The 13401-nt window shown below is 36.1% G+C and overlaps 1 protein-coding gene across 8 annotated transcripts in view; it reads right to left on the reverse strand.

Annotated features, from left to right (window-relative positions):
* Positions 1-13401, reverse strand: part of TP63 (tumor protein p63) — a 233155-nt gene that overhangs the window by 192242 nt on the left and 27512 nt on the right. The window lies entirely within an intron of this gene.

Here is a 13401-nt window from a genome sequence, read left to right on the forward strand (position 1 = left end):
ACTCCCCAAAACTGGAAGTGGAAATGAGTAGTCAGATGAATTCCAAAGACTGGTACAACTAGATTTGCTTTACATGAAAGGCTGAAAGTTGAAAGAAAAGATATTAACTAAAAGCATAAGAACTTACAAAAGTATACATACCACAAAGGTAACAATAGAGTCAAATTCAGAATTTTCTAATGCTGTAATGGTGGTGTCTAAATCACTTTTAACTACCTTGTGAAAAGAATTTAAAATAATTATAATTGCAATAGTTTGTTCATGGATAGCAAATATATGAGCTGACACATCTAGAGTACTGTATCAAATAGAATTGGTACAGAGGTCATCCTTGACTTATTCCTTATTTTCAAGAAAAATCTTTCAGCTTTTCACCAAGTAAGAAGTTATCTGTGCATTTGTAATACACAGGCTATTATTATGCTGAGGTATATTCCTTCTATACCCAAATTTGTTGAAATGTTTTTTAACATAAAAGGATATTATTGTCAAATGCTTTTTCTTCTTCAATTAAAGTGATCATATGATTTTATACTCCATTCTGTTAATATAGCATATCATATTTATTGATTCATAAATGTTGAATCCTACTTGCATCTTAGGGCTAACTCCACCAAATCATGGTTTATTATTCTTTTAACGTACTGTTGAATTTGACTATTATTTTGTTGAGGATTTCTGCAACTAAATGCAACAGGAATATTGGTTCATAGTTTTATTTTCTTTTAGTATCTTTGTCTTGGTTTGTTATTAGCATAACACCGTTCTACTAAAATGAGTCATCAGCAAACAAACAAAATTTTATCTATTCCTTTCTGCTTAGTTTTTTTTTTTTTTTTTTGTATTTCTTTTGTGGTTGGGCTATTTTCTTCTGATGCAATAACCTCTTCAACTTACAAGGGGGTTATTGGGACATAAGCCCTGATAACTTGAGGAGCATCTGTGTAGAAGAATTTAAAACAATTCTATACCATGGAAACAAATACCCTGTTTAAAAAAAAAAAAAAAAAGGAAAAAGACTCTAAATAGACTTTATTTTAACAGGAAATTTGTAAATGGTCACTAGGTACACAAAAAATGTTAAATACCACTAATAATTAAGAAAATGCAAAGAAAACCCACAAAGAGTTATCTTATACCTTACAGAATAGCTAATATTAAAAATACATGAGACAGGTCTGGGGATGTGGCTCAATCGGTAATGTGCTCGCCTGGTATGTGTGGGGCGCTGGGCTCGATCCTCAGCTTCACATAATAAATAAAATAAAGATGTTGTGTCCACTGAAAAATAAATATTTTAAAAAACTCTGTCTCCTCTCTCTCTCTCTCTCTCTCTCTCTCTCTCTCTCTCTCTCTCTTAAAAAAATACATGAGACAGTGAGTTTTGCAAAGGATGTGCAGAAAAGACAGCCCTTGTACATGTTAATTGGAATATAAATTGACAGAGCCATTAAGGAAAATAATACAGAGATGGACATTGAATCTGCTGGTGCCTTCTGAACTGACAAAAAAAAAATCTCTTGTCTATATAAAATTATATCCCTTTAAAAAGAAGGAGACCCTGTCACTTGGCAACATGGATGAAACTGGAAAACAATATGATAAGTGATATAAACCAGACACCTAAAGATAATAGTGCTTGGAAAGGGATGGGGGGAATGGGGAGATATTAGTGAAAGGTTACAAAGTTTCAGTTATGTAGAATGAATAAGTACAGAAGAGTTAAGGTACAACATAGTGGCTATTGCTAATAATTCTCTATTGTATACTTGAAATTTCCCAAGAAAGTAAATCTTAAATCTTCTTAACACACATACACATACACACACACACACATACACACACAAATGGTAACTATGTGAGGTGAGGGATATTTTATTTTGATTGTGGTACTCATTTAATAATATATACTTATATGAAACATCACATTGTATACCAGACATATGTGTAATATTAGTTTTCAATTATACTTCAGTAAATCTGTAAAAAAGACAAAAAAAAATTTGTATTTCTTTATAATAAAATAATGAATTTTGATAAGGTGCAGAGTTCTTTTGTGTGAACATGTTAATGGGCACAGGAAAGTCTGGCTACACTGGAAAAGAAAAGTTCTGGCAGGATTTTACAATTTTGTTCCTCAGAAGAACTACTTCTTAGTGGAGCATGTTTCATAGCCACTAAAGCTCCCTCTTCAGCCTCTTAAATGGGGTGACATTTAGGAGATCTGAAGGTATAGGTTGTAGTTACATTTTTTTAAAAATTGCAAGCAACCCAGCCAATTGGTGAGTGACGGGGAACAGAACAAATCTACGTGATAGAATTTGTCCATGTAAACCTTTTTATGTATAAAAATTGATTTAGATGTAAAGGTAGGTGATATGAAAACAGGCTGAGTAGACTAGTGGAAAAATCTATGGGCTGGAATATGGGTAATATTTCTGATATCTAAATTAGTTATGTGACCTGGTACAAATTAGCATTGCCAATCTAGAATTTATCAAAATATAATTTTAGATGATATTCCTAAATACAGTCAAAATTTCTTTTGCATTCCCTGGTTTTATATTCTTTTGAAAAATGACCTATGGGCACAGCAATTTTTTTCTACTTAGCATGACAATTATATATTATAATTCAGTAATTATCTTTTTTTTGGTAGTACAACATGAATTTATTTGTCTTAAGTATTTGTAGTTTACAATTTTTTTTCACATAAAAAACTTAGATCTTGAAGAAAAATGAATAAGAATCAGGAATTTAAAAAAAAGTGTGGGGCTGGGGATATGGCTCAAGCGGTAGCGCGCTCGCCTGGCATGCGTGCGGCCCGGGTTCGATCCTCAGCACCACATACCAACAAAGATGTTGTGTCCGCCGAGAACTAAAAATAAATATTAAAAATTCTCTCTCTCTCTCTCTCTCTCTCTCTCCTCTCTCACTCTCTCTTAAAAAAAAAAAAGTGTGATTGGTCTTGGGAACGTAGTTTTTTTTTCTTTTTTTTTATTGGTTGTTCACAACATTACAAAGCTCTTGACATATCATATTTCATACATTAGATTGAAGTGGGTTATGAACCCCCAATTTTACCCCAAATGCAGATTGCAGAATCACGTCGGTTACACATCCACAATTTTACATAATGCCCTATTAGTAATTGTTGTATTCTGCTACCTTTCCTATCCCCTACTATCCCCCCCTCCCCCCCTCCCATCTTCTCTCTCTACCCCATCTACTGTAATTCATTTCTCTCCTTGTTTATTTTCCCATTCCCCTCACAACCTCTTATATGTAATTTTGTATAGCAATGAGGGTCTCCCTTCATTTCCATGCAATTTCCCTTTTCTCTCCCTTTCCCTCCCATCTCATGTCTCTGTTTAATGTTAATCTTTTCTTCCTACTCTTCCTCCCTGCTCTGTTCATAGTTGTTCTCATTATATCAAAGAAGACATTTGGTATTTGTTTTTTAGGGATTGGCTAGCTTCACTAAGCATAATCTGCTCTAGTGCCATCCATTTCCCTGCAAATTCCATGATTTTGTCATTTTTTATTGCTGCATAGTACTCCATTGTGTATAGATGCCACATTTTTTTTATCCATTCATCTATTGAAGGGCATCTGGGTTGGTTCCACAGTCTAGCTATTGTGAATTGTGCTGCTATGAACATCGATGTGGCAGTATCCCTGTAGCATGCTCTTTTAAGGTCTTCAGGGAATAGTCCGAGAAGGGCAATAGCAGGGTCAAATGGTGGTTCCATTCCCAGCTTTCCCAGGAATCTCCAAACTGCTTTCCAAATTGGCCGCACCAATTTGCAGTCCCACCAGCAATGTACAAGTGTACCCTTTTCTCCACATCCTCGCCAGCACTTGTTGTTGTTTGACTTCATAGTGGCTGCCAATCTTACTGGAGTGAGATGGTATCTTAGGGTGGTTTTGATTTGCATTTCTCTGACTGCTAGAGATGGTGAGCATTTTTTCATGTACTTGTTGATTGATTGTATATCCTCCTCTGAGAAGTGTCTGTTCAGGTCCTTGGCCCATTTGTTGATTGGGTTATTTGTTATCTTATTGTCTAATTTTTTGAGTTCTTTGTATACTCTGGATATTAGGGCTCTATCTGAAGTATGAGGAGTAAAAATTTGTTCCCAGGATGTAGGCTCCCTATTTACCTCTCTTATTGTTTCTCTTGCTGAGAAAAAACTTTTCAGTTTAAGTAAGTCCCATTTGTTTATTCTTGTTATTAACTCTTGTGCTATGGGTGTCCTATTAAGGAATTTGGAGCCCGACCCCACAATATGTAGATCGGAGCCAACTTTTTCTTCTATCAGACGCAGAGTCTCTGATTTGATATCAAGCTCCTTGATCCATTTTGAGTTAACTTTTGTGCATGGCGAGAGGAGGGGATTCAGTTTCATTTTGTTGCATATGGATTTCCAGTTTTCCCAACACCATTTGTTGAAGATGCTATCCTTCCTCCATTGCATGCTTTTAGCCCCTTTATCAAATATAAGATAGTTGTAACTTTGTGGATTAGTCTCTGTGTCCTCTATTCTATACCATTGGTCCACCCGCCTGTTTTGGTACCAGTACCATGCTGTTTTTGTCACTATTGCTCTGTAATATAGTTTGAAATCTGGTATCGCTATACTGCCTGATTCACACTTCCTGTTTAGAATTGCTTTTGCTATTCTGGGTCTTTTATTTTTCCATATGAATTTCATGATTGCTTTATCTATTTCTACAAGAAATGCCGTATCACCACTTCTATTCAATATAGTTCTCGAAATACTGGCCAGAGCAATTAGACAGACGAAAGAAATTAAAGGCATAAAAATAGGAAAAGAAGAACTTAAATTATCACTATTTGCAGATGACATGATTCTATACCTAGAAGACCCAAAAGGGTCTACAAAGAAACTACTAGAACTAATAAATGAATTCAGCAAAGTGGCAGGATATAAAATCAACACGCATAAATCAAAGGCATTTCTGTATATCAGCGACAAAACTTCTGAAACGGAAATGAGGAAAAACACTCCATTCACAATATCCTCAAAAAAAATAAAATACTTGGGAATCAACCTAACAAAAGAGGTGAAAGATTTATACAATGAAAACTACAGAACCCTAAAGAGAGAAGTAGAAGAAGATCTTAGAAGATGGAAAAATATACCCTGTTCATGGACAGTAATTATCTTTTGATGAAAGTCCTTCTCATATGGGCTCCCTCCCCTACAAACTGATGTTGAAATCCTAACACCCCAGTTGATGGAATTCAGAGATGGGATCTTTGCAAGGTAATGGGTCATGAGGGCTTTACTGTCATGATTGGGGTTAGTTCCCCCACAAAAAGTGACTCCACAGCTATCTAGACTCTTCCACCATGTGAGGACACAGTGAGAAAGCTCACATCTATGAACTAGGAAATAGGCAGTTACTGGACATTGAATCTGCTTGTGCCTCCAAACAGGAAAAAACCTCTCGTGTCTACAAGCTATCTATTTTATGGGCTTTGTTATAACAGCCAGTGCAGATTAAGATATCTTCCAAAACACATTATCCACTTCCCAGCATTAGTAGAGTGAACAGAACTTAACCTGTTTTTAGACTTGGTGTACTAGATTCTTCTATTTAATGTCATTATCAACTCAGTTCATCTCTGATTTCAACCTCAGCTGTGGAGGGCAGGTCTGTGCCAGTTCCAATCTACCACACATGGGTAGAGCCTCATCTCAAATTCACTTCATGAGGAACATCTGTATTCTGCTTCATTGCCTTCTCTGATGCTGTAGAAATTTGCTCAGCCTGGTGCAAGGCAGCCAGGATAGGCACAGAGTGTTCAGGTCATTAATGTCCTAATGCAACCTACAACCAATGAAGCCTGTGTGTAAAGCTCTAGCCTTCTGGGGTGCTAAGGAAAAGTTGGGGGAGGCATTCTGTATGTTCCTCAAGAGATTCTTTGGGAAACAAGCCGTCATGGCCCACAGCAGTAACCTCAATATGTCACTTCATAGTGACTCTTCTGTTCCCCTATTCTACTTCCTCTGCTCCTTCATTCTTGCTCCTTGAGATCATCACCTAAATAAGGTAACCAGCACCCAAGTCCTTGTCATAAGCTGTGCTTTTGAAGGAACCCGAATTAAGACATTTTGAGATGAATGTTCCAAATAATAATGACCATTATGTTTTTTGTCTGAGTTGTGCAGATTAAAGTGAAATGGTTCAGGATTGAATGGATCATCATCAGAGGTTTTGGAATACTATCTCCTTTTCTTAGGAAAATATTTTCTTGTACTGACATATTCCTGAGCCATATGATACTGAACTTCTGTAAGACCCAAGTTCTGTGCCAATTACTTCAACATTATCATTTTCATTCTATTAGCAACCCAACTGCAAAGTGAACTTTGGCAATGATGTAAGAAATTTAGAAAACTGAATTTAGACTAATTAAGTTGTAGAAGCAAAACAACTACAGAAAACAGAACTGTGATGTAATTTTTACCCAGGTATGTCAGGCATTAAAACATGTGCTTAAATTTCTCTCATCAGTGTTTCAGTATAGTATCTTTCCTGTATTTTATCATATTTATTGCTAAATATTTGTGATGTTATTTTTATGGTATAGTAAGTAATATTGTTTTTTCCAATTATTAATTACTTTTATTCAAAAATAAAATAGACTTTTTGATGTTTAAATTATGTGCTAAATTGCTTGCTAAATTTACTGACTAATTTTGATGGATTATTTGGTTTTGTAATTTTATTAGGAATTTCTTTGATTTGATTTTTGTATTTCCAATACTTCTGATTTATGTTTATTTGCTTATTTGTCTTATTACCCTGACTAGAGCTTACCAAGTAACACTAGATGAAATTGTCAAGCGTAAACTTTCCTTCTTCCCAATGCTAGGAGAGCTCCCCAGTGCTGAAGTAGAATAGAGCACATAGTGGGATAGAGAGAGGGAGCATGAGAGGAATAGACAAGCTCTAGACAGGGCAGAGGGGTGGGAGGGAAAGGGAGGGGGCATGGGATTAGAAATGATGATGGAATGTGCTCTATATGTGTAATAAGAATTGTAATGCAGTCTTCTGTCATATATAAATTTAAAAAAAATAATTAAAAGAAGGAAAAAAAAAGAGTTATTAAGGTGATTTTTTTTCTTCCTTTGTAATGGTTTTGCCATATTTTGGTCGTTTATAAATTATATTCACATCAATTCGTGTCTTCATACATGTACTTTGGATAATAATGTCCATCACAATCCATCATCATGATATCATGAAAAACCAGGAATATGCTGGTCACCAGGAATATGCTGCTTTTTACAATGAATTATGGTGTGCTTGTTCCTTCATCCTCTATATTTTGAAATGAATGTAAGATCAGTATTTATTCTTGCTTAACACTTCAATTGAAATTATCTGGGTCAAAGAATTTTGTGATGAAAGTTCATTGGTAACAAAGGCCCTTATCTAATAAATTTAGAAATACTGAAAATTTCTCTGTGAGTCAAATTTGGTAAGTTACAGTTTCCAAGGAATAGGTCAATTTCATGTAGGCTCTTTGATTTATTGACAAGGTTTTTCATTATATTATGGTATTATCCTTTGTTGTTTGTAGAATCCATTATAGTGGTATTGCTTTTCTGACTCCTGGCTTTGGCTTTTGTGGTATTTTTAAATCATTTTTATTGATTGTATCAAAAGAATAAACTATTGGCTTTGTTCAATTTCTCTAATATTGATTTTTGGTTGTACCTTAATAGTCTTTCCTTTTACTTACTTAGGTTTTTTTTGTTGTTGTTGTTATTGTTGTTGTTCTTCTTCTTCTTCTTTTGCTACTGTTTTAGGGTAGGAACTTACATCATTTGTTTTAAACTTTTATCTTTAAAATAGATATTTAAAAGCTACAATTTCCCTTTGCACTGTTTTGACTCTATATGTTTTCATCTGCTTCTATTTTCTTTTACTTCAATACATTTTCGTTTATGATTTTTTTCATTTATTTGTTATTTAGATGATAATAAATTCCAGATATTTGGGTAATTTTAAAATATTCAAACTATAGAGACATGGCGACTTCAATGTTCATAGCAGTTAAGCTAATTCACAATAGCTAAGCTATGGAACAACCCTAGGTGCCCTTCAATATAAGAATGGATAAAGAAAATGTGGCACATATACACAACGAAATGTTACTCAGCCATAAAGAAGAATGAAATTTTGGCATTTGATGGTAAATAGATGGAACTGGAGGCTACATGAAATGAGTCAATCCCCCAAAACCAAAGACCAATGTTCTATCTGATATGTGGATGGTGACTCACAATAGGCTGTGGGGAGGGAGGAGTGCAGGTTCACTGGATTTGACAGGGAGGAATGGCAGGAAGGGAGATGAAAGGGAATGAAAAAGATAGTAAAATGAATCAAATATAACTCTCCTATGTTCATAGATGAATACACAACCAGCATAACACCACATCATGTACAAGCACAAGAATGGGAAGTTATTTATGTATGTATGATATGTCAAAATACATTCAACTGTCATGTATAACTGAAAAGAACAAAAAAATCTTTTGAGACATTTTATAGCCCATCATATGATCTGTTTTGGTGAATATTCAATGAACATTTTAAATAATGTGCATCATGCAGTTATTATATGATATGCACTACTAATGCCCATTCGGTCAAGTTCTTATGTAGCTGTGCTGAACCTTTATTAGTTGTTCTGTCAATTACTGTGAGAGCATGAAAACAACCAACATGACTGTGGATAGCTCCATCTCTAGGTATGTTGGGCTCTGCTTCTCTTTCAGATCTCAGTTATTAAGTACATAAATATGTAGCTTATTATTTTTTCTTGGTTAATTGCCTATTTATAATTATATGTGTTTTCATTTTTAATAATACTCTTCTTGATTTCTACTTTGCTGATTCCAGCTTTCTGATAAATCTATTTTGTGAAGCATGCCAGCCTAATTTGTTAATTCAATATATTGATTTCTCCTTTTTAACTGGAGGGTTTATCAGCATTCAGTGCACATGTTGATGTGCTTGCATTTTTCTGTGTGTTTTCAACTTGACCTTTCCGGTTTTCTTGTTCTCTTGTTCCTTTCTTGCCTTTTTTGGTTTGATTACATACTTTTAAAAGTATTCTATTTTGTTTTCTCTACTGGCTTTTTTTTTTTTTCATTGACGCTTTCATCTTTTATCTCTAGTCATACAAGTACATGTAATGGATTTTAAAACTTTTCAGTTACTTAATTTATGTTGTAGATTTTGTTTCATTTCCTTTTACGCTTTTCATTTTTTTTTTGCTTAGATTTCTCATGTGTCTCATATAAAGAACATATTTTTTCTTTTATTCCTTGAGATTATTAATAATAAATCCCTCTTAGTTTTTGCTTTCTACATAAATTTCAGAGCTAAGTATGTTTTTATTAATTATTTTTCTCTTCATGTAGTAATTTTTTAGGATTTATACTGGGCACTTTGATTTAAGATCTGACTTAAATATACTGGATTTTTTTCAATTGTAGATTTTGCCCAAGCAAGCAGCTCAATCATTGATCATTTGCTCTGTACTTGTATTAGCTTAGTTTTATGCTTTGTTAGGACCTATGAGTGTCTTAACTAAAGTGTTTCTCAAGTCCTTCTAACTTAGTGGTATTTAGACTCTAAGCTTCTCTTCTATGGGTCTTATCAAGGATGAGTTTTAGGTTTAATAAGCAGGTATAGCGTAGACCTTACTCTACAACAAGAGTCAGCAAACCATGGCCTGTAGGTCAAATTTAGATCAACACCTGGTAATTTTATAATTAAGGGTTTATTAGAACAGAGCCACACCCATTCATTTATGGATTGTCTATTGATGTTTTCACATCATAAAATCAGAGTTAAAGTAGATGCAACAGAATCCATATGGATCAGAGATCTTTTTTGGGGGTGGGAGTTATCTGAGATTGAATTCAGGGGCACTCAACCACTGAGCCACACCCCCAGCCTTTCTTGTATTTTATTTAGAGTCAGGGTCTCACTGAGTTGCTTAGTGTCCTGCCTTTGCTGAGGCTGGCTTGGAACTTGAGATCTTTCTGTTTCAGCCACCCGAACAGCTGGGATTACAGGCATGCACCATCACACCCAGCAGGATCAGAGATTTTATAATATTTATACTTTAGCCGTTTACAGAAACATGTTTGCTTACCCCTGCTCTTTGAGAGGGGCACACACGAGACATGGCCTTTCTGACGTTTCAGCTGAAGGCTCAGGATACTAACAAGATTTCTCCACTCTGGCTGAGTTGTGGCATCAAGGCCACCCAGCACTGTGCACTCTCCAGTGTCTCCATTCTTTTCTCAAGTCTGTAGTATCTGTTTACAGTTTATCCTCCCACAATCACTTTATGAACTTAAGAAGCTCAGCCCTTGGCCAGACTCTTCACAGAAAAACCTATACAAATTCTGGGGTCTCCGTTTAGTTCAACTGCCTAATTTCTAGTGCCCTACCCCCTGAATTTCAGCTCCTTCAGTAACTCCTAATTCTAACCTTTGCTGTAACTTTAGTGTTGAGCTCTGCTGGGGCTTAGGCTCCCTCTCATAGTTGAGGAATGGTTCTCAGGAAGACAGTTGGGACAATCATGAGTCAACTCCAGGAGTGTTTCTTCATTTAAGAGAATTTCAGGTTTGTTTAATGACCGAATAATTTTTTCCTATTTTTGTCCAATATTGGTGTCTTTCTCTATGGTCTCAAGTGTAAGTCCCCTACTGTCATTTTAAAATACCAAATTCATTTTTTTTGGCAAATGCATGTAATAAACACATTTACACATGAAACCTTTTACCTTTTAATAGATAAGTGTGATAGTGATGAGATTATACTTATATTACTTGATAGATACTCATATATAATTACCCATATATAGAGAAAACTTGAATTTAGGAGACTGCATCACCATTTTTTTCATTTAAGAAGCTGCAAAGAGTCTCTTCAGCTGCCTTTCATATGTGAGCTGACATCTCACAAGGTAAATCAACAACCAATTTACCACCATTGTATTATCTATTATTATTATATGTGGTTTACCCATTCCACATCATCTATTAATATGCACATCTCTCATCTTCTCTACTTCTCTCTTTTTCAAGTTTAATTAAATTAATATTAGAATTCAGACTGTAGGTTGTCTTTGCAGACATCCAATTCTATATTTTCTGCTAGAATATGAAACATCTGCCCTTCCTTGCATAGAAAGAATAATACTCTATAATCATTATTTTTGTATTACTTTGTATTAGTTTTGTGAAACAATCCTTAGGAGTTTTGAGTTACAGTATGATAACTTCCTTATTGTTCGCCAAAATACAGCTTCTCTATTAAATGATCACATTTCTAATAGTATAAAATTAGGACATTTTGTGTTGTTTCTGTCATTATTAGAATTTCAAAGGAAGCATAAGAATTGTGTTTAATTAAAAGCCTCTCTTCATTCCAACATGGCGGCGGGCGCAGAGAGATCAAGTCTCTGACCTCTTCAGCTGTGCAGGCATAGGGAGTCGTAAACAACCTAAATCTGTTTGCTCAGGATCACTAGGCAATGCTGAGCTGACGTGGATCTGGGGCGAACAGTCTGGGCCTCTCAGAACACACTCTGAGCCCGGATCGGCTGAATTCAAGCTCCCGTTCGCCTGCTTCCCGCAGACAAACAGCTGTGACTCAGCACTAATCCATCCGGCTGAAACAACTGGTCAGCCCTTCTCATCCTACGGAGGTAAATGCCTACCGAGCCTTCATAGGTAGTGGCCACAGGTTTGAAACGGGGCTTGGGAGAGACAGTAAGGACCCACCCATTGCATTGGTCGTCCGGCAAAGGGAAACAAACTGTCACCATTTGCAAGAGATACCACCATGGCAGAGAACTGACGTCATCAGACTGCGGCGGAGGAGATAACTTCATTGAAACCTGCGGCTACAGGTGTGTAATTCCCTAGTCTTCCCTCTCCACACATCGGGGAAACCTTAAGGGCCCCTCCCAGCTCTCCTGTAAGGGCCCCTCCCAGCTCTCCCTTGAGCACAATAGCCAGACCCAGGGAATCAGAGGTGGCGCAGGACCTGCGGCGCGGGACCCACGTCGCGGAACTACCACTCCCACCAGTGCTGACAGCTGAAGTCTCTTGCACCAGCTACCGGGGGAGTGGCTACCGGAGGGCAAGTAAAATTCGCTGAGGATTCTCAGCCCCAAGCTCTACAAACTTAGGGTCTGAGGGAATGGCAAACTGAAAGAGTGTGCCCAGTCGTTCATGAAAACAGGGCTCCCTGGAGCAGCAGACCTGGCGTGTAGCCAGTATTGTGGTGAGCGGCACCCGTGAGAGGGGCCTGGCTAGAGGAAAAGTGGGAAGTGACTAGACACAAGAGGAGGCCCTAGGCACTCAGGATTGGAGACTCGCCCAGTCTGGGAGGAGCTGCTGCACACTGATTGGTTCCCGTGTATTGACAGGAGAAACTTGGCCTGGTGGGCACAGCGCCACCTACTGGAAGAGAAGTTAATCAAACTCTAAGACTGCATTTATTAGTTTTTTTTCTTTTTTTCTTTTCTCTTTTTTTATTTGGGTTTTTCTTTCATTTTCATTTTTCTTTCTTGTTGTTTTTTTAATTTTTTTTACAATTTTTTAAAATTTTTTTCTTCTAATTTTAATTTTAATTTTTTTATTATTTTTTTAAATTTTTTTCTTTTTTTATTTCCTATTTTTTTTCTTCTTTTCTCTTTTCATTTCTTTTCAATTATCTTATCCCCCCTTCCTTGAATTCTACCTGCTTACTCTCATTCTCTTTAGTGACTTCTTCCCTTCCCTTCTAATACCTTTCCTCCCAAGCATCTAATAAATTTATAGGAGTAAACAGTAACTCATCAGTCAAACAGAACAAGAAGTAACATGAGCAGCTTCAAAAAGCAAGGAAGAAAAGGAGTACAAACAATGCAGGACAGCCTAAATATTCAGGAGGACCTAGAGTCATCAGAAAAATGGTCATATAAAGAACTCAAGGAACACCTTAGACAGATGGAATGGAACCTTAAAGAGGATACAAGACAGCAAATTCAAGCAGCGAAAGAACACATTGAGAATGAATTACATAAACAGATAAAAGAAGAAGTTAAGCATCTTTATCAGGAGATAGAGATTATAAAAAATAATCAAACAATAATTCTAGAAATGAAGGAAATGAAAAACCAAATTGAAAACTCAATTGAGAGTATCACTAACACAGTGGAGCAAGTAGAAGCCAGAACGTCAGCTAATGAAGACAAAATATATCATCTTGAAAAGAGTCTAGCCAACTCAGAAAGGCTGGTAAAAAAAATCACGAGAAAAACATCCAAGAGTTATGGGATAACATAAAAAA

This window comes from Spermophilus citellus, assembly GCF_964194105.1.
Source record: "Spermophilus citellus genome assembly, chromosome: 7".
NCBI lineage: Eukaryota > Metazoa > Chordata > Mammalia > Rodentia > Sciuridae > Spermophilus > Spermophilus citellus.